At 38.8% G+C, this 23,447-nt stretch overlaps 1 protein-coding gene across 13 annotated transcripts in view; it reads left to right on the top strand.

The window, feature by feature from the left end:
• Positions 1-23,447, top strand: part of SEMA6D (semaphorin 6D) — a 406,629-nt gene that overhangs the window by 193,882 nt on the left and 189,300 nt on the right. Inside the window, exon 1 of one of the 13 annotated variants that reach the window (XM_032983032.2) lies at positions 1,187-1,203. The exons of the other annotated variants lie outside the window; for them this stretch is intronic. The gene's annotated coding sequence lies outside the window, so the exon portion shown is untranslated. Of the gene's footprint in view, positions 1-1,186; positions 1,204-23,447 lie in introns of those variants that run through there. 13 annotated transcript variants of the gene reach the window in all.

Raw genomic sequence — 23,447 nt, 5'->3', positions numbered from 1 at the left:
ACAGAATTTTCCTTGCTAGCTACCAGTGATGCCAAAATTATACTTATGTGCTGCATTCTGAAGATGTTTGCTTCATTCATATCTGGTCTAGTGTGTGGCATGGTCATAGCTACCAGAACTTTCAAAACTTCAAAGTATATACGCAACTACAGTCTGTAGTCCAAGTAACTTTTCCTATATGTGCTATCCATAATTTATTTGAATCAAAGCCAGAAATAATTTGTGCTTTAAAAACAGCCAGAGTAGATGGAAAACAAATTACATGAACGATTTTTTTTTTAAATAGTGCTTGACGCTTTCCAGTATGGAACATCTAGTTAAGCAGTACATTATTACAAAGTACAGGGGGAGCAAACAAAAGTAAAAGCAGAATTCTGGTTTCCTTTTTTGTCTAATATGCAATCAGAGTGAGTACAAAATTTTTTATTTTAAAATATGGAAGTGTATATATTAATACATTTTAACATCTGTTCTCTTCCAATTGTTTTCTTACGAGCTATTCTTACATATTTCAGAGAAAACCCAAGGGCTTATTAAAATTTTTGTAAGAAAGCTTAGCTCTTTCAGGGCACGCAAGATGTTACCTCTAAAGAAATATTAGTGAATTAATTATTTTCCCTTGACTGTAATGATTTTATAATTATACTTTGTCATAAAGGAAATCTACACAGGTTCATTGTTTTTCATCTTTTCTGGGTAAAAGCTTATCTTGCTCTGGAGTGTGGACAGATGAGAATAATGATTGTAAGCATTACTTATGAAAATTTCTGTGCAAAAATTAGTTTTGTTTATCTTAATTTTTTTGGGGGGGGAGGTAGGTGGGGAACAAAACAAACCAAAAAAAAACACCACCAGAAAAAAATCTATATACATCCCACCATGTTTTGGTTGCTCTCTGTATAGTGATAAACTGGAGAACAATGACACAGACTTTCATGGGTTGGAAGTGATGACTGCAAAATTGGCATGGAAAAAGAATGCTGTATTATGAGATTTCACAATTAAGAAGCCGGCGAGACTGTAGTCACTTGTTACACTTTTGTTTTCTTATGGGGTAATATCTTGCCAGATACAGACTTGGGAAGGCTCTTTTCTGTTGGGATGACTAGGATCCCCCCAGGTTACAGAAGACGCAGGGACTGGGAGAATGAAGAACCATCCACTGCAGGAGATCAGATTCAAGACCATCTAAGGAACCTGAAGGTACACAAGTCCATGGGACCTGGTGAGATGCATACACAGGTCCTGAGGGAACTGGTAGATGAAATGGCTAAGCCACTATTCATCATATTTGAGAAGTCATGGCAGTCCGGTGAAGTTCCCGCTGACTGGAAAAGGGGGAATGTAACCCCCATTTTTAAAAAAGGAAAGAAGGAAGTCCCAGGGAACTACAGGCCAGTCTCACCTCTGTGCTAGGCAAGATCATAGAGTGGATCCTCCTGTAAACTATGCTGAGGCACATGGAAAATAAGGAGGTATCAGTGACAGCCAACGTGGTTTCACTAAGGGAAAATGATGCCTGACAAATTTGGTGGCCTTCTGTGACCTTACACTGTTGGTGGGTAAGGGAAGAGCAACTGATGTCACCTACCTGGACTTGTTCAAAACATTTCACACTGTCCCACATGGTATCCTTGTCTCTAAACTGAAGAGACATGGATTTGATGGATGGACCACTTGGTGCATAAGGAATTGGCTGGATGGTCTCACTCAAAGACCTGAGGTCAACGGCTCAATGTCCAAGTGGAGAGCAGTGATGAGTGGCATTCCTCAGGGGTTGGTCTTGGGACCAGAACTATTTAACATCTTTGGTGACATGGACAGTGGGATTGAGTGCACCCTCAGCAGGTTCACTGATGACACTGAGCTGTGTGGTGTGGTCAACATGCCAGAGGGAAGGGATGCCATCCTTGGGAACCTTGAGAGGCTTGAGAGGTGAGCCTGTGCAAACCTCATGAAGCTCAACAAGGCCAAGTGCAAGGTCCTGCACCTCCCTTATGAGGACAGGCTGTGAGAAAGTTGGGCTTGTTCAGTCTGGAGAAGAGAAGGCGCCGGGGAGACCTTATAGCAGCCTTCCAGTACTTCAGGGGGGCTACAGGAAAGCTGTGGAGGGACTCTTTATCAGGGAATGCAGTAACAGGATGATGGGTAACGAGTTTAAAGTGAAAGAGGATCGATTCAGGTTAGACGTAAGGAAGAAATTCTTTACTGTGCGGGTGGTGAGACACTGGCACAGGGTGCCCAGAGCAGCTGTGGCTGCCCCCTCCCTGGAAGGGTTCAAGGCCAGGTTGGACGGGGCTTTGAGCAACCTGGTCTAGTGGAAGGTGTCCCTGCCCATGGCAGGGGGGTTGGAATGAGATGGTCTTTAAGATCCCTTCCTACCTAAACCACTCTGATCTTTTTCTTGTCATCTTTATTGTAGGGTATGATCTGTTTCCTTGAGCTGTTTGGAATATTTTTTTTAATTGGTTATTTGCACATAAATATAAAATATTGCAAAGACTTTGATCTCTTCCACATGGTGTTCTTTCTGACATTTTGGCTTTAGTGTTAAAAATCTAATTTTTGTTTTAGGATTGAGTTATCTGTAAAGTATTCTGTGGTAGGCAGTGGAGTGTGGGGAAGGGGGTCCCCTTGTGGAACTGGTTTGATAATGTCTGTTACAAGCTGTGTGCGATTCTATGAATTCAGTTATTTCTTGTCCTGCTTTTGTACTTTAGTGCTCCAGCATTTCTTAAACATGATCAAATAAAAATACAAGCAAAATAGACTGAAATGCTGTGACTCTTGTGTGAAGAATGTAAGATAGAAATTTTCACATTAAATCTAATGGCAAACAGAAATGTCTAAAAATTTACAATATCTCACATGAATGGCTAATCCAAAATAATTAAAATAGAGTGAAATCTACTCCTTACTCGTGTCAGTAAACAGCTGATTGAAGTCTAAGGATTTATATAGCATCCTTAAATTTATTTAAGCTCAGCTATACAGCTGGTACTGTCTTGCTATTTTGTTAAATACCCAATCCTGTCTGAGTCCTACTAAAGTCTTGACTGCAAGTTTCTCCTGTAGCAAACTCCCCAAGTTAGTCATGCACTGTGCTAAAATACAGTTTTCCCTCAATTTTGCATTTTTGCCTTCCAATTTTGTTGTATCTGTTCTTTACTTGGTGAGAAATGTCTGATTTAGCTTCTCTGGTCAGTTTATTGTTCTGCATAGCTTTATTATATTGGCTCTTGTGTATACATCTCTTACGGAAACTAGATATTCATAGTCTATAGCCTTTTTTCATGTTGCTAATAATTTTCATTGCCCATCCCTGGACCTCCTCAGTGTTTTCTAGTGTTGATTTGTGTAATTGCATTATTGTATTTTCAATGTTTATTGTATTTCTCTATGTACTAATACTTTTCCCCTGCATGTTTGCAGTTGAGATTGTAGCTAATGTGTGAGCAAGATTATGCAGGAGATAGTTCTAGCAAATGGCACTGAACCTTCTTTTAAAAATGTTTTTTAAAACCATCTGTGGCAAGCTTGCTGCCTTTCAGATCTTCCTTGCTCCCTCTTCCTTCTGACTTCAGCTAGGACCCAAAAGCACTTACCTCCAGTGCAGGAGGGAGCTAACTCTTGATTCCCGACTCCTAGACTGCAGGGGTGTTGCTGGCAAGTCCACCCCAGTGCAGTATGGCAGCTGCCAAGTAAACTGGTGTATTGCCTAGGAGCTGTCAAGAGGAATTTTCCTAGTCTGGCTTCTCTGCTTCTTACTGCTCATAAACCCATTGTGAGCTACCTCAAGGACTTAAAAGTATGGAAAAATGGCATGTGCAAAGAAAATTGTTTTGTTTTGTTTTTTTTAACTTGTTCATATCTCTGAACTGGCTTAACTGCAGAGGTCATGCCAGAGGAGAGCTGAATTACCTTATTGATAACAGCTAGTTGATAAAGCTTGCTTAGATTGTCCAGCTGCACCCAAGGAGCGGTCCATGTTGTTCCTTCTGAAGTGCCTTGCCTTGTGTTTGAGCTTATTAATCTGCTGTACTAGTTTGTGTTACAATTTACCGTGTCTTCTGTTGAGGCAGGGCAATTCATGATGTCACTCTGCTTTCATCTCTTTTTGCCTTGGTAACCACACTCTGGGATACTTGAGAAAGACTTAGTAGCACATTTACTGAAAGTCTGGATGGTAAACCAGAAAACTGGTTAGATCATTAAAATTTGGTGGTCATTATTAGTTGCATGCTTTCACCCACTGACTCAATTTACTGATAGATTTTTTTTGAGTTTTGTTTTGTTTTTCCTTCATTCTTTCCAGAACAATAATGTAACATCAGGTGGTCCTGCACCTTTGGTGTAGTTCAGACCTTTCAAATCCTCTGAGCTGCATAAGTAGAATTAATGCTTGTAAAACTTAAAATACTTTGTCTTTCAGAATGAGAGAAACCAGGTAAGTGTCAGAATTTTATTATAGACTATACCCAAGGCCTCATTAATGCCAGCCAAATCTGTGGCTGCAGACACTCTTTGAGAAGGTAAGCAGTCAGATCAGTTTTATATGAATGTTAAAACCCACATTTCAAAGTGCTTTTCTGTAGCTGTTGCACATGAAGTGAGTTCAGAATAATTACAAACAAAGGCCACTGTAGCATATATAGTGATGCGTGTCAAATTCATCATTTAATCTGGTTGAGGGCTACTAAAATTGTTCTCCACTTCCTAAATCAGATATTTTTTTTTCAGGAAAAAAAAAAAAACAACCCACAAACATAAAGGGCTGAAATTTATTCAATGTAATTAGCCATAGCTTGCCATGCTAGCTATTTGGTTTTCTTCAGCAAGCTCTAATTCATTTACCCCATACCTGATGCTATTACAGATGCTGAAGGAACTTATAAGGAACTCACGTGTTATAAGTGCACGAGTGGTGAGAGGTTCTGAAGCATTTAAAAAAGAGGAAATGTAAGAGAAGAGAGAAATTCCTGAGGATTTTTACAAATATGTGGGTACAGGCATCCTACACAATCCATCCTTTAGTGTTCCGATGTTTAACTGTAGAATTAATAACTTGACACACTTCCCAAGAGACATAAGAGTTTGTAAGAAATATTTATTTTTATGGCATGATGCTGCCCTTTCTAAAATTGATTTTAAGATGCAAGATACTATACGTTATTCCTGCCGTAAATGTAAAATTATTAACTGTTGGATCTTCATATTTTGACAGATGTGCTGTTATTCAACCGTTTCTTTATATTACGTATATGTGCAAGTGTATATACAAACAAGGAAAATATGAATAATAATTGTGACTAATATGCTAGAGGGTTTCTTTTGAGTGTCATTGCAATATTTACTGAAATGGTGGATATACAAAAGTATATACTTTTAGCCTTTGAGTATTACTCTTCCATATTACTAAGAAGTCTGTCTGAATGGTGTTTTATTTGGTACATGCATGTATACATAGTACCAGTCTCACACAGAAAATTAGGAAGGTCTTATGAGTTTATTCTGTACTTAAAATACTTCTTTCATATGGCAAGAACGTATGTTAAGGTGGAAAAGGAGCCATATTCGGCACAGGGGAATAAATATTCTGTTCTTCTAACTTAGTGCACAGAACCAACCTTTATCATGACTACCTGACTTGTTGCAGAAATGGCTTGTGCTCTACAGGGCCTATGTAACACACATACCCTGGTAGGAGAGGGTGAAAATTCAATGATCAACAAGCAATGCCATGGACTGCTTAGAAATTTAATAATTTTTTGCATGTGCAGGTGTTGTTTTTTTTTTTTTTTAATCAGACTTCTATAGTACTTATTGATCTGCTAAAGAACTAACAACAAGAATTTAGATCCTAGACTAAAATACGGAAATTGTAGTCATATACTTTGCACACAATCAATAGGTGCCTTTCAACATTTCCACTGTTGCTGAAAGCAAGTGTGTAGTATATCATAGTTCGAACTCCTCTGCTTAGAGATTACATTCAGTACAAGCTAGTAAGGCAGCACATTTATAGAGGAAGGGAGTTGAATACAAAGAGGTTACAGGTGTATTATAAGGTCAGTGGTTATCTGTGCAAAGCATTGCATAGCATCTAGACTACTGCACACTTCATGTCCTCCTTTAGGAGGAAATTATATGGTAAACATTTAGGTAATGCCTGAAGACAGCAGAGCAAAGTCATTATTGATGTAAGTAGATACAATCCCACTGATGCATCCATTGTGATCTGTAGTTTTGAGGCTTGGTATTAACTCTAAAACGAGCTAACAAAGCCAGATGAGCAGAAAGCAGGATGGCACATTAAATTGATTTTTGACAACTGAAAAACTGCTCTTACTGGAAGAACTTCATGTACACATTGCTTCTTTCTCTTCAGCATCACGTACAGCAATGCTCCACCATCAGCTTTCTTTCAGGTGATAAATCATTTTGAGGTCTCATCTACTTACTGACTTCTGGTGTATGTGGAATATGGTAGCAGAATCTATCCCTGGTAAACCTAATTATATCTCTCTGACTGTGAGAAATCATCTCTTTGTCTCAGAAAAGATTGCCTGTATCTAAGACAACCATATGAAGCCACAGAAAACCCAAGGGGGAAAGAAACAAGCTTGCATGCAGAAGCATAATGCTGCCATTTTAAGGGATTTGCCCAGCCACTTAAGAAGTCTCAGTGTTTGTCTCCTTGTTCTCACAGTAACTTGGAAACATCCAGACATTGTCAGAAAGCTATGACCAAATGTATCCTGTTCTAAGGAAATGTTCAGCAAATGTGAATTTCGGGAAACTTTAGGTTTTCATTGAAAAAACACTTTTCATGCCATAAATCATTTTGATTGTATTTGTTAAATAAATTATATGCTAGAGAATAGAATAGAATATAAAAATCAGAGTTAAGATCTTACCTTTAAGGAGAATGGTAAAACTGACTTCAATTAGGTCATTTTTCACACAGAATCTCTAGGGTGCTAGAAGGGAAGAAAAACAATTTCTGGCGGGGGAGGGGGGAAGCCCATACTCAAAGACAGTGCTGAATTTGGAGCAGTTGGTGATCCAGTCTTAGTGTTTTAACAATTGCTAGAGTTTTCCAATATACTTTTTTTCTGTGTTTTCTTGAGATTTTTTCCCCCCTTTTTTTAATTTGCCTTAGGCTTTGTTTAGTGCATTGTATCCAGTGTAATCTGATGGAACTGTGTAACTTGCATGTTTGCTTATTGATTGAAATTAAAGTTGAGTTAAAATATAACTGCACGTCTTAAATCTTAAGATATTAAGTTATTGGAATGGATTTCTCTTTTAATCAAGAGGTAGCTTTATCTTACGCCTCTCCCCTATCCGTCAGTTGTCCTAGTGTTCCCACTGTCAGTCATCATATGCATGATCTTTGGCCTAATATTGTGGAAGCAAATTGTTACATTCAAGGGACAAAGCGAACAGGTTAATATTGTCAAAACATTTGTCAATTTTTCTCATTAGGTGCAAATTAAAAGAAATATTTTGTGAAGCAGAGCTACTAATAGGAACTATATTAATAATGAAAGATAATTTAACAGCATGACTGCACAAGCAGAACAAGCCTTTGAAAAAGTCCGAACTTACGACTGTGACTGAATAAACCCATTAATTCCTTACACATTTCCGTTCTCATTCCAGGCAATCAGAATTAAAATATGGAACTCTTTATTATAGGAAAGGAAGATGTGCTGTTTTCAGAATAACACAGGACATACGTAGTTGCCTATAAAAAGTCATGCAGACTTGGAACACTGTATTTTTAGATCAATAAAAAGCGTGTATTCTGTGGTGGATGTTTTGCTTATAGAACTCCCCTTACTGATTATGTTTCAGGTGACTCATACTGAAAACATTGAACAAAACAGAGTAAATAATTAAAAATTAAGAAAAACCATACCATCTTGCTCATTTCCAATGTGCAATGGGGAAACAAATAAAACTACTGAAGCATTACAGCTTTTGTTCTCCTGTTGATCAAACTATTCTTGCATGCTTTTAAATATGCCAGTATAACACTGGAGGAGTCACTCAAATATATAAATAAATACTTGAGAGGTGCTGCTGTGATATGTTGATTTGTCACTTTTTAGAAAAAGTCTTTGTAGAGAAGTTCTGTCATTAGGCAGAAGACCAGAAAGGATGTATCTTGCTTGAAAACAAAAGAACTGATGAACTGCTGAGGCTGGATTTGCAATGAAAGAGTAGGGGTAGATAAAGGGACCCGTCACTGGTTCCCTAATCCTTCATTGTCTGTTTTTGACCTGCTTTAACTGAACCGGGGTCCTAAATGACCCTGCATAATTAGGGCCTCTTGTTGTTCTCTATCCCAGCTATTCTCAGTGTAACGAGGGGAAAGTCTAGTACAGGTCTCCCTTACTGCTGCTTATAGAAATTTTACAAATTAATGGGAATTCTTCCCTTGTGCTCCCCTGTCACACCACTACTGAAATATCTGATAGAAGAAGTTGCCTGAATACTTGGTAGACATAAATAAATTTTATATGATGGGGAAATATGGGAAAGAAAAGAAGAGAATAGGAAGGATTATTTTAAGGGTATAAATAAGGTATAGGGGAGCAAAGGAGGTGTAAGGAAAATAATAAAAAGCTTACAACTGAGGAAGTGAAGATAATGTGATAATAGGAGGAGATATACTTTTTAAAGAGATGTAGGAAGAATTCTATACTAAACCTGTGAAGAAAGGCAAAAAACCCTACAAATTGAAAGAGGATGGTCATTTCAGTCTCTTAAACTAATAACTTCCCAACCTCTTCATTTAAAGCTTCCTTTTAATGACAAGGAAATTAGAGAATACATTGAAAAGACTTGCTGTGAAACTGGCTGACAGCAATCAGAAAATTCAAAGTTAATGCTGATACTATCTCTACTAACTATTGTACTGCTTTGTTACTGGGTTGGCTTGTACTTGTTGTCCTAATCTTTAATACAAGATGTATTGTGCTTCCTATCAGAAATAGGACACTACACAAATTGGTACACCAATTACTTCTCTTATCATTTCCTGTTTGGACTTCGCTTCAGGTACTTTTAAATGAGAATTTCTAAAATCTTGAAATTAAACCTCTAGTTATTAGACATGATCCTTCAGACCTTGCATAGGGAGTAACTCTTTTTCATTGAGTTTGATAGACACTTCCCTGCTTGTATAAGAGAATGGCCCTGAATGAATTCATATAGGCTTTTGCCTCAGGGAGAACAACAAGGTTTGGTAGATGATTCTGAGTATGATCCTTTGTCTATTGACATTATTTTTAAATTCTTCTTCCTCGGGCTGTGGCAATGTGTACTAAATAAATGATAAGCATCATACCTAACAAAGTGCCTGATAATCATTTGAACTACAGAGGGTGCTTCCCAGGTAGTTGAGAGGTTTTTGTGTGAATTATTTATTTGGGGGAGAGGGGTTGATGGCGTTATCTTGTTGCCAATTTTCTCAAACAACTGGTGTTCAGGTACTCAGCAGTGGAGATGAATAGTATCTAGCTTATTTTTTAAAAATAATCATTTTAAAATCACTATAATTCACTATTACACTGTGTCTGAACCATCCACCTAGTATCTTGATCCAAACATTGGAAGAACTGCTCTTTGTCCAAGTAGCTGTAGAGCTAGTCCTTAAGTCCTATCACAGCGATTTGACCTGGCAAAACATAAGATCAGTAATGGTAAAAGCGCTAATTTCTTCTCTGATGAACTTCTTAGAACTGATGAAATATTCAATTAAATTATTCCAAAGGCTAGTTTTATTGCTTACTCCCAGTAAACAGAAAATAAAGTGTCAGGGATATAACCACATCTAGCAAATGACTTCTGTTAAAGAAATAAAGTGGCTCGATTCCAGATTGAACTGTAAAGAGATGTTTTCTGTATGCATGATGTGGATGTCCATATTTTTCTATAGATGCCAAAGCAATTAATATAATTTGCTCACTTGCTGCTTTTAGAGCAAAAGAGAAATTTCAGGTGAAACACTGAAAACCATGTTGCCCTCATTCTGAAGTTAATCCATTAAACTGTGAGAGAAGGCCTGTCAGGAGGGTCACTGGGAGAAAGGAAGCACATTGACCAGTTCAGGCTTATGCTACTGGGAGAACCGAGTACAAAGATGGAGCTGAAATGACTTCTGAGTTCAAGATTATTCCACAGACTATGCCTTCCATGTTTTGTGCTGTAAATATTTATTGCTCTCATATTTTGTTTGTTGTTTCTAAACATAATGAGTTTTTGTAGCATAAGCAACCTCCCTGCTCTGCCAGCCCAAAAAGAGACAGTGAGTGCAAGGGAAGTGTCAGGAGAAACCTAGCATGCCTATGATGTGACACTTTGTCAAATCCATTGCTGTGTTATTCCTGCAGAAGTTTGCTAATTAATCATTAAACTAAAGTTACCCATACTATCTTGTCCAAAATGTCACATGAATAACATTCATTCAAAATGAACAGACAAAGATGATAATTTTTTTCAAGCTGTCTGCATAATGTTGCATTATTTTATGTGGTGCCTTTTACTCTCTGCGCATAGTACGTGCCCTTTTTAGCAAGTGGCATGAACTAGATTTTAAGTGGGGAAAATTGTCCTAGGACTTAAGTGCTAGAATGACAGACCCACATGTAGCCAAGGTTGCTATGTAACTACATATCCTTCAAGTGCTGGTATGTTTTACAGCCCTCACTAGATTGGGTGTAAGACTTGTATGGGAAGGTAACTGGGGCAATACTCTGGGTCAAAAACTCTACTCTGGGTATGCTTGGGTTAGAAAGAGAAGACATACATTTCACGCTATCTTCTGCTGTACCTTTAAAAGATGTCATTAAATTATTTTATACAATACTGTAAACAAGTACTGCTTGGGAGGAAGGGGGACATACGTACCAGCCTCGTGACCTAGCTGCCAAAAGACTCAGGCTGTGTAGAGATTCAGTAGCAGATGCATGGTATCTACAGTTAATGTAACTTCTCTCTGGTTTTAGTGCTATTTTTAACTGAATTAATAGCCAGTTAACTTGCTGTAAACTACAAACCTTTGTAGTCTGCCCTACGGGGCAGTCATTTGGAGAATGCCCAGCATAACCTTTAGAGAGATGTTAACTATTCTTAATTATTTGGACATTTGCTAGACCACTGATAACCATCAGGCACCTCTATCTGACTGGGTGTGCAGGGGGCTCTCGTGGCCAGCCAGGAGGTGCTTCTTTCCACAGACCTGTGATCAAACCTCTTTCAGTATTAACCTGCTCCAGTTTCAGGTCCATTGTCAAAGAGCACTAAACTTCCTCAGTCATCTCAACAAAGTTTAGTACAGCTCTGTGTACTTTTTTTTTTTTTTTTTTTCTGAGAGAAACTACGTTTAAAGTTCCTGTCTCCCAGGGCCAAGTTCAACGGTTCCTTCAATTGTGCCTTTACAGTGCTTGGCTGGGTGGCTGCATTTTATGGATTGAGTATGGAATAACTATAAGCTTCTGTTATTTGTTGGGGGTTTTTAAAACAAAACCAAAACATCCCCCTGAATTGTCATCAGTTGAAGTAATTTTTAGTGGGGGTTCTGTACCGTATAGAAGCAAGCAGTTGTATGTATATCCATTTTTTGTTTTTCAAAAATTAATGTTGTAAAATGTTAAATGGTGCAGTGAAGAACCACAGACTTATTTGAGGAGAAAGTACCTGCAGTGAGAGATCTGATGGGCCAAGCCAGCACATTTTATCAAAAGTTTATTAGGCGATAACTTAAGATGTCTAAATTTGTTATAAGTGGGAAAACAATACACAGAAAGGGTACCTTAATTCAATGAAAAGGGATAAAAAAAGTTCACATCTGAAAGAAGACTTTTTTTTTTTTTTTGACAGTGGATCTGATTAACTGTTGAAACAAGATATTGACAGATGCAGTGTATTTTGTAGGTTGTGGTGATGTTGATTTGAAAGCATATGCTTGAGAAAGTTTGCAAACATTTGAAGTGAGTTAGGCTGCTGTCAATACCTTTTAATTCTTAGGGATGATCCTTTCCTCAAACTTATAATTGAAAATGCCGAAAAGGTGTTTTAATCAAAAAGAAAATCCTAGGCTTCGTACACTACCTAAGGATCACTTTGTCATGGCATTGTAAATCACAGCAGAAGAACCATTGCGTTACTCAAACTAAGATCTAGTTTAATCAGAAAGCAGGTATTTTGGTTATTAGACTCCTAACTGAATTAAATGAAGGTCAGATTTAAATAGCTAGTGGTCTTTCTGACTTTAAACTCTTGTAAGATGAGTAGTAGTAGTAGTAGTAGTACCTCTCTTAAATCAAGAAATTAATGAGAATGTGAAAGACCTAAAATCTAGGAAGATCTAAGTGGAATGACTATATAAAATAATGTTCTCTTGGCCTTAGTTTTCAAGCAATTGAGAAACACATCAGTAGCAGCCAGAAACTCTTACAGTAGAACAGATGTGGCTGAGAAATTGAAACAGATCATCCCAGGGGCAAAGATGGAAAAATCAGCCACTGTGGAGAAGACATGGAAGTGATTAGTTTATATGGGAAATGTTCATGTGAATGAAATTTTCTTTTTTTTACAGTAAAATTTTGAGGATGATTCCACAAAATTTAGAGGAGTAAGAAACATCATTTGTTTCTTCCTCTCAGTCTTTCATCAGGAAGAAACATGATATTAATGTCTTAAGTCTATCTGAGCACCTGTCAATCAATTAAAATTCACAGACAGTCTACAGACAAAAGCATCTCAACTGACTCCATGTTACCATGTCTGCAATATAGTGATGCAGTTGGTGCAGTCAATTTTGACAACTTGCTTGAGCAGACAGCAGCTTGCCAGTTTTCTGCTTTCTTGCCATGTGCCTTTTAGCAGTATCTCATGGGTATTGCTATGTCAATATTCCCCCCATTTCCTCTCCTAGCTGTTAGTTGCTGATATGCCCATTGCGAATCACTGGAGATGCAAATATTCCTGCCAGCCTGTGGTCTCTTGCACACCGTGTCTTTCATCCAGTGGTGGAGCCATGATAGACAAATGGTCCCTTGCCTGCCCTTCACATCCAGAAAAACTTTGGTCCAGTAATTCTGCTAATAAAAGGAAAATTTTGGTAGTGGAATTATTTTTATTTTAAGAGAGCCTCTCTGGTAATAGCATTTCTCTCAGAAAATTAAAACTTAAATTTTGTTTTCAAATGTAGTTTGTTTGGTCTATATTCAGGTGAGATACTAGCCTCTTCAATGGATTTGACCTCAGAGATAAAAGTTGAGCGCAGCTGTAACTCACTGTCATGGTTTGAGCCTGGTCGGCAGCCAACCACCACGCAGCCACACTCTCTCCCTTCTCTTCGGGCAATAAGAAGGGACAGAGAGCCAGGCTTGGAGTTTGAGACAGGACTGGGATGGGGAAAAATCACCCTTTATGGTCACAAGCAAAAGGCAGACTCATTAGGGAAAGAAATAAAAGAGCATGTATTTATTACAGACACTAACAACACGTAACAGAGTAGGAGGACAGTGAGAAGCATTGCCACATCTTGAGAACACCTTCCCCCCACCCCTCCCTTCTTCCCGGGCTCAGCTCTGCTCCTCATATCTCTACCTCCTCCCCCCAGCTGCACAGGGGCAGGGAATGGGGGGTGCAGTCAGTGCTGCTGTTTCTTCCATCTTCAGTGGGGGGGAGCTTCTGGAACTTGTACCCCCTGCTCCATTGTGTTCCCCCTCTCACAGGAGACAGTCCTCCACAAACTTTCTCCAACGTGAGTCCCTCCCATGGGCCGCAGCATTCCCCACACTGCTCCATCGTGGGTCACTAACTTTCTCCAACTGGATTCTCTCCCACGGCTGCAGCCCTTCCCGAGCTGCTCCAGCGTGGGACTCCCCCGCATGCTGCAATCCTCCCAGCGCTGAATTACAGCAGCGAGGCTACCTTTTCCCACAAGATCCCGGCCTTCTTTGGGCACAGCACCTTGATCAATTGGGCAGAAGCCACAGGCCATAAATCAATGTCTGCTCCACTGTAGATCTTCATGGGTGGCAGGGGGGGCCGCCCTGCCATCTCACCACAGGATACAGGGGGGTCTCTGCTCTGGCACACCTCCCCCCTCCTTTCTTCCTCCGTTCCTCTGCCAACCTTGGTGTTCATGCAGCTGCAGCAACTCTTCCTCACAAGTCCGACTGCCCGTCACCACGTCCCTTCTTAAATACGTTATCGCAGAGGTGCAGCCGATTGGCTCAGTTTCCAAACAGAGATGGAGCTGACTTGGAGCTGGGGGAGCTTCGAGAAGCTTCTCACAGGGGGCCGCCCCTACAGCCCCCTCCCCTGCCACCAAAAAAACCCCACCGCTCACTCAACCCAGGACACTCACAGTTTAAGACAGGTTGGATCCTGCAAACTGCTTATGTGAATGATTGGCTGTTGTGATAGTCAGGATCTTGACAGAGATTTTGAGATCTGCTATTGTGGAAAAAATGTGCATTTAATGTATAGTAATATATGATAAAGTCAATAGTTCTCAGTGCTCTCTGTATGCTAAATGTGGTGTCTAGTAGATAGACATTAGGCCCCACCATTTGCTTTTCTGGAGTTACAGCATCACCTTCAGCTAGAGCAGGATTAGGTCCTTTGTGCATAATCTTTTCACTATTTTTCAAAAGGCTTGAGTAGTCATTTGGGCATCTGGCTTCAGCAAATGGTTATGGAATGAGAAGCTTGCAATGCATTTCCAATATTTCTTTCAAAGGCAGAGTCAATTTATCGTTAAGTGACATACTATCCTCTCTACTCAATTACTTTTGGGCCTCAACCAACAGCCGTTAAGTATGTGGAAAAGCTCCCATTGACTTTAATTAGGGCTGGCTTAGTTGCACATTGAAGAAGACTTAATTGCTGTCTGAAGCTAAGACATAACAGTGAGAGGTACTATAACTACCAGAGATAAACAGATACTATAAGAATGATTTTATTTGTATGTAAGTAGGAAGTACAATTGACTGTATAATTCTTACTGTTTTTATTACCTGTTATTTACTAATAAATAAAATAAATTTGCATTTAAACTGTTGAGTAACTACATCCATGACTGTACTTCAGTGTAACATGAGAGTGATGCTGCCATACTATTTGATTTTAACTTTTAGAGATGGAACCCCAAGACATTATTCTTATGCTTGTTACTGTCTTTGTATTAAATTTTAAAAAGGTAGATACTTCTAAACATGACCTTTTAATTACTTGCATTATTGCTTTTAATGACACTTTTCTGTATTAGAAATGTTAAAGAATGGCAATAATTTGAAGTGAAATGGAAGAGACTGGTAATTCAGAGGAGTTCTCTGCGTACTCTGAACTATGTCTGGGACATACCTTTTGTTATACCATGAGGCCTTCATCAGTTAAATTTTGAGAGACTTTTCCCATGGCATGTGACGGTTTAACAGACTGTGCGGTCTTATGCATGTTAAACTCCTGTTAACATTAATCAGAATTACATGTGCACATTCTGAAACAAATATACTAGCTGATATTACCTCAGATAGCTTTAGATTATTTCCGCATTTTATACTATTGCAGTAATATTCTCACAGATATTCAGCAAGACCAAGTGCAAGGACCTGCCCATGAGTTGGGGCAATCCTGAGCACAAATCCAGGATGGGTGAAGAGTGGATGGAGAGCAGCCCTTAGGAGAAAGACTTGGGGGTATTAGTGGTTGGAAAACTGACTGTGAGCTGGCAATGTGCACTCGCAGTCCAGAAAGCCAAATGTACCCCGGGCTGCATCAAGAGAAGTGTGGCCAGCAGGTCGAGGGAGGGGATTCTCCCCCTCTGCTCTGCTCTCGTGAGACCCCACCTGCAGTGCTGTGTCCAGCTCTGGGGCCCTGAGAAGAATAGACTAGCATGACCAATGCAAAAAGCAAGCAGAATTATTTTTGCTGCAGAGGTATTAGTGAATAAGATCAGAGAGAGCATAAATGCACCTGAAAGAGAAGTTATGCAAAATGGGAGTCCAAGCACAAATTTTTAGATTAGTGAATGAGAAATGGCACATACTAGATATTGCATTAAACTTGCACGTGACTTGCTCTAGGAAGATTTTTTTGGTTGGTAATAATGGGTAGATTTTGTCACTTGAGTCAAGAGGAAGATTGATTTTCCCTCTTGTTGGCTGAAAGGATCTGTAGCAGAGTAATTTCTTTGTGACTCATTGGGGCAGGTATGGTGACCACACCCCTAAATGCAGAAGTAACTATTCAGTGATGAGATATGGAAGAAAGAGATCCCAAGTTTGAACTGTAAGGTTCTTGTGAGCAACACATTGAAGAGTAGAGAGGTACAGAGAGAATCAGAAGACAGTGCCAAGGGTGGGAAAGATATTGAACAGTGTATGATCAGTGCTTTTAAGCCAGGTCTGAGGTTGAAACAGGAGGCTGGAATATTGACTGTTATTAAGTTTTTTTCTAGGAGTTGTTTTATACTTCCAGGAAGTATTAGAAGACAAAAGAGTAGGACAGATGTGACCTATTGGGAACAATGGTATGGAGGGATGCCAGTGAGGTTGAAGAATAGTTACTGGAGCAAATGGGGGATAAAGTATGAAGAGTAACGAAAAATATCTTGTTGATAAGGAAGAGGTGGAAAGCAACTAAGGATGACATAAGGAAAATCAGTTTCTATTTTACATATACTCTCTGAAGAAATCATAAGATGCACAGATAAAAGAGTGGAGAAAATATTACGAGAGAGAAAAGGTTTCAAAAGAAAAAATGCAAAAATAGCACAAAGAAGTCTAGGATTACAAGTGTAGCATTCTGCCCTGGCAGAGAATTAGAGTATTTTAGCTCAGAAGATGTCAGAGCTGAAGGGCAAAAACATTTATAGAAAAAGATGTCAAGTTGGTCAGTTCTTTCCTGCCAGGAATGCCCAGAGCAACACATAATAGTAGAGAAGGCAGATGTTGTGGATGAACTTGGCCTGCAGGTTGGCAAACCAGACATTGCTTTTGTAAGGAAAGAAGAGAGAGTTGTGGTTAGGAGTACAGCCTGGAGAAAATCGGAAGTTCCCAGAAATAGACCTGAAGAAAAAGAGGAAAGAGAATTTTTGGAGCAGAAGAGAAGTCAGCATTGTGCATAAGTTGGAAATTGTTGCACGGATACATATGAAAGAGGGGCAACTGTGAAATGTTTTGGATATTAAGGAAGACTTGGTAATTTTGTCAAAGCCCTTCCAATCTGGGGACATGTTGCCTGTTAACACACACACCAAAAAAAAGAAATGTAAAATTGGAGCCTCTTTTATGGGACCAAAAAAGTAGTTGTGTGTTACAGTGAAGATATATTTATTTAGTACCTTTTGGCTACATAAAATTGCTTTTGGACTGTTTTTAGGATTTTTCATAAAACAAAGACTTATTAAATTTACTTGGCAGCTGTGGGGTAAGGTAAAAATGAAATAAGCTGTACTTGGGTTTCTTTTTCTTTTTTCCTCTTCCTTTTTCTCTTTTTCCTTTGGCAGTTTTCCAGCTTTTATTTTAAGTAGAGTAGACTCAACAACAGTGATTACATTTAACACCTTTGGAAACTTTTGATCATATTTGGCTATCATGAATTGCAGTGGGAAGTGTCCTGGAGTCCAGTTTGTGACCTAATTCAATGTAGGTTTAGCGAATGAGGTCTGCCGTCTGGGTTAGATGTGGCTGCATTGGTAATTAAGGCGCTGAGAGGTGGCACAGTTTCTCTTTTATTGTGTGACATGGAGAGCGTGCCATGCTGAGGAGTGTTAATGAGAAGGGAACTGTACTGACTGAATTACTGCTGTTGAGCCTTCCAAACTAAAATAATAGAATTCTAAATAATAGTTAAGTTTTTGAAATGTCACTCTACAGGGATTTTAAACATGAATGGCTTCATTGACAGGACAAAAATATTTATCTTTTTTGTTTTTTTTTACTGTGATATCTCAGAATGTTTTTATTCAGCCTCAAGGGAGTCTCATCAAATTTCCCTTTTTCCTTCATTGTCCCTGTTCAAGTCATCCCAGATTATTTTTCTCTACTCAAAGCAGCTAGCAAGACTATAAACCATGGTTTATGCACAGGGAACATGCCACTATTTTTTTTATGTTGTTGGGAAAAAAAACAACTTGATTTCCTTTAATTTGTTTCAGCAGTTCCTGAATTCTGTTCAGCTTTATTTGCTGACAGTAGTTCTGCTCTCTCTGCTTCTGAATGTGGTACAGCAGTTCAGTTAAGCTTGTCCATGCTGATGACTGTAGTTGCTGGTTTCTGCATCCATCTGTGGGGCCACATCACTCTGAAAATGATGCAGGCAGCTTCTTCCAGCAGCACCTGCCTGAGTGGTCTATGCATATTGCTGTTTATATGCCTCTCTTTTCATGTCTAAAGACCTCATCTTCTGTTTCTTTGTTATTTGAAATAACTTCTTGTATTAATGAGTTTGTTTGGAATACGCTTTATTTTTCTCCTTGAGTCTGTTGTCCATTTATCCTAATGTAGTACATTAGATAAAATATTTTCTGGCGGTCAATTCCAGACATTGCTTTTCTAGAGTAATGACCAGATTAGTCACTCTAATATCTGAAAGTACTGTACAGCCACTGGAGGGTTTTTTCCTGAACTGCTTTTTAGAACTAATTAGTCATTTCTACCCATCATTTTAATGAAGAAGTTAAGATTTCAAGAGCTTTTGCTCAATTGCTGTGACTGACAAAGCAGTTTTCTACATATGATGTTCAAAATAATAAGCTACTATTTCCAGTAGGTATAGTATTAAATAAATAAAAGGGTTCATATGTTGATCTCATATCCTTGATATTAAAATGGGAAAAACAAAGCAAATACTATGTTACAAATATGGACCAGTGTTTTCAGAGGAATAAAAATAGTAGGAAAAGTATGCACTAAAAAGGAAGTATCTGAAACAAGGTGCTCGGTGGGTATTTCTCAGTATTGCTACACATGTAAAAGTGTCTTTTTCTGTAGAGTTTTGTATTCCTTACTGAATTTTGAATGTTGAAATTTTCCATCCTCAACAAACTTTATTCTAGGGCTATGATTTCTTTTTCTGGCAAACTTTGACAATTTCAGCATATCGTAATTTTGGATACCTGTGTGATTCTCCTGAAAATTTCAATTTTAGTTTCTCCTTTTATTGGAGTCTTACCTCAAATTTCAGATAAGTTCCATATTCTTCTGTTTCATACGTCATCTTTACCTTTCGACTGAAAACAAATATTTCATCTGTTTTTTGATGTTTGTGTTGATTTTTGTACCAGATTTACCCTGTCCTGTCCGTGTTGATTGAAGTTATATACTGCAGTGGCTGACTGATGTTCAGACCTGAGGGCTGTCAACTTAAGTGAATGCTTTCTTTGAATACAAAACAACCTAGTAGCTTCTTCAATGTTAAAAAGTGAAACTTTTAGCAAAGTGCTTTAAGTGAAGAGGCCATTGTTGAAGTTGAACTAAGCTAATGCTTTGAGATTATAAATATGATGTATGGCGTTACTGGTTTTCATTGGGTTGTTCCCAAGTCACTTTCCAAATGCACTCAAGGCAGGCTCAGCATTACTGTTTGCTGCTTCAGTGCAAATGCTCATCTTGCATTGGTGAAGTCAAATAGGATCAGTAGCGATAATTGTTGGCGGAGTGCAGCAAATCATATTTCTAGTTTACTGTGGATTTAATTTGAATTCAATCTAAATATTCTTAACTCTTCTTATCTGCCTTAGCATTTGGATTGTCTTTTAGCAGCCTTTAAAAATACTCTGTGCTTTTCACTTTGCCCATTGGGCCTGCCCATTTTACTTCACTGCTACTTTTATTATTATTTCCAAGCCCTCTTTTGAAAAGTTTCTATTATTGCTGTAGACTGATTGACTCCTAGGTATGTTTTTATTTTGCACTTTTCAAGGGGAATCTATTTGTCTTCAAATAGAAATATAGCCTCCAATTTGTTTACAAAAGAGAGGAAAATACACTGAATACTTGAGATGTACTTACTAGTGGTCAGGAGATTTTTGTCAAAGTTGACTTGGTCTGTGCTTAAAAATAATTTTTTGTTGCTTATGTATTAAAAATTCTAAAACACGAGACTTAGGCAAATTGAAAAGCTGTCTGCAAGAAGAAACTAGGTAAAATTGAAGCTAACAAAAAGACTTCTGCATTGCTATAACATTTAAATAAAATTGTATTCTATTCATTATGGCCTGAACCTTTAAATACTTGTGCCTATAAGTAACTGTTTATTTGAGTAAAGGTTCCCATTTGTGTGTATATTGGCAAGAAAAGATTCCTGGATGTTATAAAAGCTTTACAAAACCGTGATGCAGTTCTTGTTACCTTTATCTAAAACTTTCAGGTCTCAGTTCATTAAAATTAATATGTGGCCTTGCTTAAGATGTGCTAATTGTTTTGGATTCTTGCATTTTTAGTTGTTGATCTTTTCCAGATAGGAGTGAGCATTCCTTACCCTGGAAAAGATTTACCACAGAACAAGATCAAAACTTTGAAACTCAATTTTCTATACACTTGGCTATTTTGTTCTAGAAGCTTATAAAGCAAGGAGCAAATACAAAGGCAGACTCACTAAATAATGGCATCCAGCTCCTGAAGGAAATACTTCTGAAGACTATCAAACTAAAGCAAGAATGGGATTTTAGGACTGAGTGAACACTTCAGACAGCATATAATTCAGAAAGGATACCTGTGAGGAGGGAATAGGTGTCATGAAAGGGAGGTGGAAAAAAACCCAAACAAAACAAAGTGTTGAGAGTGTGCCACTGAGGAGCTGGGAGAGTGATGAAGTACTTGATTATACAAAAACATTTTAAGATAGAGCTGTAGTGTACCTTAGTAGCATAATGTCTCTATATGTATGCTGCCTTCATACTAAAAATTATGTATGATCTATTAAAAGTGAGAGAGTTTACAGAATGCCCAGTGGAAACCCATCTAGAAATTCAGGCAGTGAAGAAACAATCATCTGGAAATTGCCTGATCTAAGGGAGATTAGAGAAAAATGTTTTTTCAAAGGAATCAGGATTTGTTTTTCTCTCTACATAGGCCCATTATGCAGGAAAAGAGGTAAACCTTAGTTCTGATAAAGAGTAATAGTGAAGAAGGCTCACACTGGGCTCTTTCTCCTCACCCATTTAACAGCTGGCTGTAACCAGCTGAGCAATGAGTACACAACCAACAAAAAATATTATCAGCCTAGGACTGTGAATGTTCAGAAAGACTGACACATTTATTTAAAAATGGAGCAAAGCACTGTTCTTGCAAGCATGCCAGTCACTTCCTTTAGAGTTTAAAAGGATGAAATTAAGTCATGGGAATATTGATAGTTGGCTCACATGGTACTTTAAATGCAAGTCATAAAATTGTGTTAGCTGTATCAGTCAGTACACTATTATACCAACGTAGTGTAAAAAGGAGGGTTTACACTGAAGAAGGAATGTGTGCAAATAGCAGATTTCTGTTTGACAAGTCTCCCCTCCTATAGATGTAGTTTTGACTCCTATGCTTTGACAGGGTGGGCAGTGTTATTTATAGCTGTTATTATGCCATATGATTCTGGGCATGTAAAATAGGCTAATACCCATCTTCTTTGTCTCTCAGAGTAGTTGTTGGTAGCTGCTTTTCCTTTCCAGGATCACCTGTAAAGCCCTTTCTTCTCAGTTCCTGCTTGACAATGGGATTTTAATTGAGTCATTTGGGGATGAAGCAGCATCTCAGAGTAACTGAGGGCCCTATGGGTCTGAAAAATCTGATACTGATGAGACTGAAGGAAACTAAATTGACTTTCCTAGTTTAGTTTCATTTTGAGACCCAGCAATTAGTAGATGGGGAGAGCAGGTTGGGGAGCAGTTAGGGTCCAGGAGAGATAGCTTTTTTAGTTGGTTACATCTGAACATTTTTGAGGGACAGTAGGTATGGAACAATATGTGGTTGTTCTTAAGTATTTTTCTTCATGCAACAATACTTCCGTGGTACTCACCATTGAAATTACTCTCTGGAAGTGTAAACCTGGATTTCTACAGAGGTTCTGCTCAGTTTTGTACCACATTTAGAATTTAATTATATTATATAAATGGTAATAAACTAAACTAGAAGTAATGGCAAAAATGGACCGTAGGGAATATAATACAGTAGCAGTATGGAAAGCTAACAATACTTCTGGTGTTTGCCCTCCAGAGCTTTTGATGCTTTAAATGTGCAGCTTTATCATTGCATTAACAGTTTTCTTACTTGACTATGAAAAGAGTAGGAAAAAGTTCCCTATGCTTATTAATGTAAATTAAGATAAATATTAAATTTCCCCATTGAAATGGTAGCTGAAGTATAGTATGGTCTACCCAACTCCAGTCATACTCTTCCATTGAAACTATCAATTTATACTGGGGGCCAGGGGTGATAGTGGCATCTGTTTACGAAATAGTGCCTTTTTTTTTTTGCACAGAATTTATGTAGGTAACTGAAACAGGATGAGCTTGAAAAATATATATGTAAAGAAGTCAAACAGTGTTGTATTTCTTTCCCCTCACAACACTCCAAGCAGGTCAAAATTATCTTGCTTGTGTATCCCAAACCCATGTCAATAGATTTTGGATGCTTAAAGTTTGTAGGGTCAAATCCCCATTTCAGTATACAGCTAAGTTCAAACATTTCAATTATAATATTATTGTCATTTGAGCCTACTCAGCAGCTAAACATCACGCAGCCGCTCACCCACCCTCCCCCCACTTGGGAACGGGGAGGGAATCAGAGGGGCAAAGGGAGACTCGCGGGTTGAGATAAAAACAGTTTAATAACAGTAACAGTAATACTATGACAGCAGTATCAATGGGTAATGTCCAATAGAGTTGCCCGACACCCGCCTGCTCCCGGCCAGCGATCCTGAACACAAAGGTGCCGCGGCCACAACCCCGGAAGTGAGAGCCCCTCCCGGGCCACTCCTGCCTTTATATAGTGAGCGCAACGTCACATGACATGGAATATCAGCCAATCCGGGCCCAGCACTCCCGCTGTGCTCCCCCTGCCCCCGCACACAGGCGAGGGCTCTGGGGCCTGGGGAGCCCCTGGGGTCTCAGGGTGCTGCAGCACTCCTCCCGCTGCCCAACCAACAGGAACTCTAGTCCAGCCCCAACCAGGACAGTATCCACCCCTTATTCCGTATCATTTATGTTACGCTCACGTTCCATACTTCTAATACATTCTAATTAATTACTATCTTCTTCCTTGGTCATAGACATGTGCACACAGATGTCATTCCCTCAGTTCATGGGCCATCACTGCAGAATGTATCGTGAGTTCATTTGGTCCATAGCTTCAGGTTCCATCTATCATAACAGTCCCTTCAGGCAGGAGGAGCGATGCTCAGTCAGTAAGGCACAGGTGTCCTTGGAC

The sequence above is a fragment of the Tyto alba genome, unplaced genomic scaffold (genome assembly GCF_018691265.1).
Source record: "Tyto alba isolate M040663 unplaced genomic scaffold, T.alba_DEE_v4.0 Super-Scaffold_41, whole genome shotgun sequence".
Classification (NCBI taxonomy): Eukaryota; Metazoa; Chordata; class Aves; order Strigiformes; family Tytonidae; genus Tyto; species Tyto alba.
Note: the sequence above shows the minus strand (reverse complement) of the source record. Positions and strands in the feature narration are given on the sequence as shown.